A 7,420-nucleotide genomic window follows, 5' to 3' on the forward strand; every position below is an offset into this window, starting at 1 on the left:
TTTTATGCATTTTTTGAAGTTACAATAGAATAATTTATGCAGTACTGTAGTGTTTTCTGTGGCAACATAAATATATTGTATATAAGTGTATACTTTAAATAGTTCGTGCGTAGAAAAAAATTATTCCAAAAATAAAATTTGAGCCAACCAATTAACACAAACTCTTGATTTTTCAGTCCCTTGAGGTTCGTATTAAAGAGTTTACTGTGTATATCTCTTTATGGCTATGAAGATGTGAGCTAATGCATTTTCAAGAGAAGCCTGCAACAAAGATTAACTGCTGACATGTTTTATTTTGGAAGTTTAGTACTTATTCTCTCTCTCATTTTTTGGGGGGTAGGGGTGAATTAGGAATGTGATACATGTTATAATTTTAGAGATTACTAATACTTGCATCAATTGAATTTGAATGTTTCTAACATTCACTCATTATATGCAGTTTTTAGCAAGCGTTTAATAAAAATTGTCATTACATTTCAAATACATTTATAGCACAAAGACAGTTTTCATGATATAAAATTTCACTTTTGCTTTCTATTCTGAGTATATAAAATAATCCTCCATATTTTCAGTTGTATTTTTTTTTTTTTTTTCAAAATATGCAGTGATACCAAAATTTATGTAATTTAAATTCCCTTGATTTTTTTCATAATTACTTAATAATCACCAATAAATTATAATTAAATTTGTAAGTTTATTCATGTTAAAGAAAAATTAATTTTATTGATAAATGCTGTTCCAGTTGCTTAAAAAACTGAATTGTGTTAAATCATTTAAAATTTCAAGGTGAATTTGGGAAGTTCAAATTATACTACTATAGTGTAGATCGGATATTTGTTACTGATGGATTGCTGACCATTAAATAAAAAGTATTCTATAATGAAAGGTAAACTTAATGTTATGCTTAAAAGAAAAGAAAATTACAAAACCAAATGAAAAAGTTTCTGCAATTTGAATGAATTCTGAGTTTTTGAGCTTTACATAAAATATATCTAATTAATTGTGTAATTTCTATAATTGGTGACTTACTCCCAAAGTTTTAATTCCTCATCAGCATCTTTTCTGCAGAATGCTTCATTTTTAGATTTGAAAACTTCAGCTTTTATTTTGTTTGGGATAGGACCTCATGCTGCTCACTTCTTATGAAGATTCTCTTACACGGGTTGTTTGCACATTTTCAGAAGAAATTTCATGAGAAAAGTGAAGAATCTTTCAAAAGAAATAGTGGGTAACGATTCATAGTTTTGAGCCCAGATTATTGTTTATTTTGAAAGTGGCATGTGTAAACAAGTTTGGGATTGGAAATTATGTTCCTTTACTTTCTAAAGAGAAATATTCTTTTTCCTGTAACTAAAAATCGCTGTGAAAATCATGGAATCAACATCACTAAATGCAAAATAAATAATATTCATAATGAAACTAAACTTTACTTACTATTATTTTTACATTGGGGGGGGGGAATATAAAAAGTATTCGTGGAATGCAATACTTCAAATTTACAAGCTTGGTAAAAAAAAAAAAAAAGTCCACCAATTCGACAGTTACAGTTGAGTTGGTCCACTAAACTGTAACTTGTTACTCAACAGTTAAAAATGAAAGAGAGAGAAAAGAGATCTGCTAACTCAACAGTTACAGTCAACAACAAATAAAATAATAGATGAGAAATTCATTTTTAAAAAAGCTATAAAGCATAAAATTCATCACTTTTGGCCTAGGCAAGTGACTATGTGTTAACTTGAATTCAAACCTGTTTACATTAGAAAATCCTTCAGAAAGGCATCCTTTTTTTTTTTTTTTTTTTTTTTTTTTTTTTTTTTTTAGGCTGATAGCCTGTATTTGCTTTCTCATAATCTATCTAGGCCAGAGTTTGAATGCAAATGGTTATAGAATTCCCTGTCAAAATCTTTTAGCCGGAAATAAGTTGGTCGGTTAATGTGTTAAGGTAAAACACATAAGGAAGAGCCTAAGTGATACCTTTGAGAACGAGTTTCTTAGGACAACCTGCTGATATTCTCGTTAGAAAGGCGAAACCCCGTTTACTGGAAACCAGAAACAGATCAATCTATCAATGTTCAGTGATTTTAGTCATTCAGCATTAATGTGCTAGCTAATCTTAGGAATTCAAACAAAATAATTTTAAAAAAAAACACTTTTGCTTTCAAATTCCTTTGGCAAATGAATGTTATAAGTTAGCTGAAAGAATTTGAAAGGATTTTCTTTATATTACAGCAGGCGCAACTTCATGTTTTCATTCATGTATTATTATCGAATTACTGAAGTCCCGCCCGCTTATACAAGGAAATGTGGAAAATACATTGTTTATTGTGATCAACAATTTGATTACAATGTGATTATATTATAATCAAAATATTATAGAGGGAACTTTTTAAACTGAAGTTGCCAAATAAATTGAAAGTAAAATATACGAATTGCTAAATGCCGTTGAGTAAGGATTTGATTCGCCAGACAGCTTAGTTTCAATATAAATCAACTAAACCCGTTTTCCAATTCAGTAATCAGTAATCGAAGAAAGAAAAAAATTCTCATTCAAGACCGTCCCATACCGGTGTTCAGATTGTACCTCACATAAATGCGCCAGTTTTTAGCACCAGGTAAACAACTTATTTAATTAAAATTTTGATTAATTGGTGCCCCATGAAATCTTATTCCCAGGAAATCTAGCCTCTAAAACTCACCTCTTATTTTGACACAGATGTAAATGATAGTAAATTTCATGCACTGCTTTAAAGCGCTACTACATAGATAGTATGAGTTAGGAACAGCGTGGAAACAGAAGAATGTTTTTGGAATTTCGTGTAAAACGTGTCCTAAACAAGAAATACATCATTAGAAATTGTGATAGGCACAATTGGGTGTGAAAAAGAGTATGCAATGACATGTGACAGTTCGAGTTGTTCATCATCAGTTGTTCGAGTGAAAGGAACAGACTTGCTTAGTGAGCAGTTGAAGTGAGAGGTGCAGGCATATTTAGTGATCAGTAGAATGCAACACAAAAGGTGCTAACGATAAAAGAGCTCGCGTTCATTGGGTGTTATGCGGAACACCATTGGAAGAGCTACAGCAGAATACTGAAAATGCTATTACTACCATCCCTTAGGCTATGTGTGTCTCACAGTTTGATAAATCGAGTACAGTGGACATCGGCGGTGGCCATTTTCTGTAAAGCATAGTTCTGTTCATTAACTACGATAAATTTAATGTCAGAATTTGTTCCTGACCTGTTGACTGTCCTTTATAAATAAAATTCAATCAACATTACCAAACTAAAATTTTGAGAGCTAATTAAAAAAATAAAGTGTTCAAGCGGATTTTATAAAACTTGACAGTTTGCCGTAGTTTTAGGTACAGAATCGAATTATAGAGGCTACTTGCACATTTCATAGACGATTTTGTTTTGCTGTTTAAAAAAAAAAAATCTTCTGTTCAGAATTCTTATTTTTTAACTGCAACTATATTTTTGAAAGTATTAATCATAGTCTGCTACTTGGCACTTTTGTTTTCACGCAAAATGTCGCTTTTAAATAAGCAATGGATGGAAGTATATGTGTTCTTTCTGAAGAAAATTATTCGTATATAGTTATCAAAAAAATGTTGTGAAAGTCATGTTATCAAAAAATGTTGTGAAAGTTTCGATATCAAAAGCTACAATAGGTAATGTTGTCAACAACAAAGGAGCGAAACGTCAAATTTTAGTTCAAGTGGAAAAATTGTTCCAGAAACGAAAGAAAAAACGGAATGTTTAGAATATTTCAAAAGTAAGGTCTTTAATGTTAAAAGAAAATCCGCCAATTCAAAGTACAGTTGCGAATCATTAAAATGCTCAGTGTTAACTGTTAACGAAATGGCCGATCCAGATTTGAATCTTAAAAAGAGAGGAAAATATAGTGTGCATCATCTTTCTCCACGATATATTGCCGAACGCAGAACGTGCTGCAGTATTCTTTATGAGAAACATTTACCCTGATAAAAATGAAAAAAAAATGTTGTCACAGTATGTAGAGTCCAGTAGATGAAATTCTGTCTGCAACTGGAGTAGCAGGAAACTACACAATAGAAGTGTTAAAGTACCCTTTATTAAATCTTTGAAAATTTACAATGCGTCAACTCGACGCTAACAAACTTCGTCTCTGCTTGGGTGGTAACTGAAAATCAAGTAACTAGAACTAAAAATTTGAAGATATTAACAAACGATAGAACTAGACTACAGGGCTTAGCGAGATCCCATACCCTTTTCGAAGCTAGTGACAGCAAATAAACGCAATTAAGCTACTTGAACCAGCAATAAGCAAACGTACCTACGCCAGAGACTGCGGCTAAATCCTAACTCTCTCTTTCTCTTACCCAAACTCAGCTTTTAAATATTTTTTTCCTACAAAGTTGAAATTTGCATTTCTTCAAGCGCGCTACAACATTTAACTATTCTGGCACTGACAATTAGGGGAAGGAAGGCTTGTAGGAAAGTTTGAATTTAAACTTTAAATTGTTAGTTAAAATAAATATAAATCCCTACAAGTATACGAATCTTGGGTGTATTTAAATGAGTGCAATGAAACACAGATCTATTTATTATCATCAAAGAGAAGAAAAAATCTGAAAACATGGTTCAATCTAAAGAAAGTTTTTCTAAGGGATTTATGATTGTTGGTGGTTTTTCATATAACGGCAAATTAAAAATGCAGAGAGTGGAGAGAAATGTTAAGATCTGCTCCACATATTATCATAAATATATGCTACACCCAATTTTCAAATATGAAATACCTTCTCTTTTCCTACAATGCCATCAATCAGTAGAAGTGCATCGAGATAAAATTGAAACTTCAACCTTCGCATTACCTCGTTTTCAAATGTAATTTTTTTTTCACTTTATAATTCCTAGTTTCGGAAGACACCACTATGAATCAATTCTTATAGCTTTGTAATATAACGCCTGAAAACTTCTTAACTGTTTCGGGGGGGGGGGAATGCGTACAGGTCATACATAGGTAATGAAATTAATAAAAATTCAAGGCCATAGGACACATCAGTGGCTAGCAGTTGCACACTGCATTTTCAAATCAGTAACTGGTGAACATCCCTTGCCGCAATGCATGTTTGTAAACACAGAGCAATGGTAAGCAATGATAAAGATTTCTAATTTCATCCCAAACATTCCTCAATTGCTGCTGCAGTTCTGCAACATGTTGGGGTGCCCGAATTTGGCGGCCTACCATATCCCACACATATTCGATTGGCGAAAGGTCTGGTGGCCTTGCTTGTCAAAGAAGAGCATCAACAGCTTGGAAACAGTCCAGAAGCATGCGAACCGTATGGGATCTAGCATTATCCTGTTCAGAAATGGCTCCAGGAATGCCATGAAAAGTAAAGCAAACAGTCTCAGGATGTCATCAGCATATCGTCGAGCAGTTACAGTTGTATGCTGAATGAGTAGGGTCGGCCTGCTGTTTTAAGAATTAGCATTCCACACCATCATATCAGGGATAATGGCTGTGCAATTCAGTAAAACAAAGCTAATTGCGAATGCTGGCATCTCCTCCCACGGACCCGTTTGTCATCTGTTCCAAACTGAAGCAGCTTCTTCGCTCAACACTATCGTTACGGTTTTTGTATTTATTTAGCTACTTTTAGTAGAATGTGTAATTAAAATTGTTTTATATTCCGGTGTAATGCAGCACGAGACTTATTTGAAGAGAAAGCCACGCCGGAAAAATTAAAAACAGGAGCACGCGCATTTAACATTTTAAGAAATAGATATCTCGTAATTGCATTCTTTTGCTATCCAGAAAAATCAAGAAAATACCAGAATATTCTCGTGCAGTATTGAAAAGCTTATAAGAGCTAGAGGAAAACATCTCAATTCAGTTGTTTACTTGTTGCTGTTATTGATTGTAGCGAATTCGCGGTGAGATCGGATTAGCTTTCTCAGTGCTTTTGAATTGAGTTCTGTTCAACGTTTTTGTATAGTTTAAAATATAACTACTGTGAGATATTGCGATATTGTACGAATATCTCTGAGGAAATTTGAGCATTTTGTTTTATTTGTTGTGATAAGAATAAATTTTATTCACTTTTGATCGGACTTGCGCATTCAGTTTATTACGAACCCGTCCGGACGCAACACTATGCTATGTCAATAGACTGGCAGCCATGATGATCGGCTACGACATACTCCAGACGCCTGTGTTGGAGTTGTGGGGTTAAAGGCAGACGTCTTAAAAGCCGCTGTGAAAGTGTCGTGAGATGGGATAGGTGCCAAAAGTGGCCCCTAGTCCCTTCCATACCACTTCGTTAATTGATGCTGTTAGAGCATCAATCGTTGACCGCTTCGTTGATTGATGCTGTTAGAGCAGCTTGGGCATGTCGTACAACCATACGATCTTGCCTCGCATTCGTGCACCTCTGCCATCCACAACCTTGATTCCGCCGATGAGTATCTTGTAGCAACCATTACTGATAGCCATGTCCGCAAGGTGCAAGTGGCGGCCTATCGCTCGGTATGACCAGGCCGCTTCACGACTCCCTACTGTAGGTCCACGTTCCTCCAATTGTCTATAAAGTCTCCAACAACGTCGTAATGGCATTACTGGTCTCCAGGGAACTTCAACGTCGACTACGTGAGAGAAATAAACTGTCCGAAATTGTTTCTTGTTTTATACGATGTTAGTTGCGCAGTAGGAACGCATGTTATGACAGAGTTAACACTCATTGTATTTAATCATTGGACTTAAAAATTTAATAATTTGCGTACTTGGTACCAAAGAACTTGCATACAAAATTTCGAAATGATTGGATCATTTTAAGGGCGCTTCGCCTTTTTTGCAAAAGCTTCTGCGCTTTTCTTGGACAGAAATCTGTAATTTTTATTTGCAAAATTAATTTAATTTTTCTTATACAGGCTTTCTTAATTCAAGTTCCATAACTTTGAACTAGTTTTACATATAAATAGAATTAATAACGAGCAAGCACAAGACTTTATGCAAAACAAATGACCTAAATGCTAACAAATAAGAATACATCAAATGCCATATCAAACGTATTAAATTATGTTAAATCAGCTAGCGCACACGTGCAGTAAACGTACACGAAGTGAGGATAAAAATGTAATTAAAAATATCAAACAAGTTAGTTAATTTAAAACCATTTTTTTTTTCAAATTTTTATTTATTATAATGTTAAGAATAAGAATAATTCCAAAATTATTTTTTAATCAATGACGACTGTCAACAATTAATACCTATATTCTCAATCAGCCAACCATTTCATTGCTTAATGAATTAATAAAAAAAATCAAAAATTATACGTAGTTATAACCGTAACTTTAAGTTCAAATATTATGATTTTTACAATAAAAAATAATGCCTGCTAATAAATATACTTTCATTCAGTGAAATTTTCATAAAAC

Source organism: Stegodyphus dumicola, chromosome 6 (genome assembly GCF_044657685.1).
Source record: "Stegodyphus dumicola isolate Sdum_Otavi_A_Nest chromosome 6, ASM4465768v1".
Classification (NCBI taxonomy): domain Eukaryota; kingdom Metazoa; phylum Arthropoda; class Arachnida; order Araneae; family Eresidae; genus Stegodyphus; species Stegodyphus dumicola.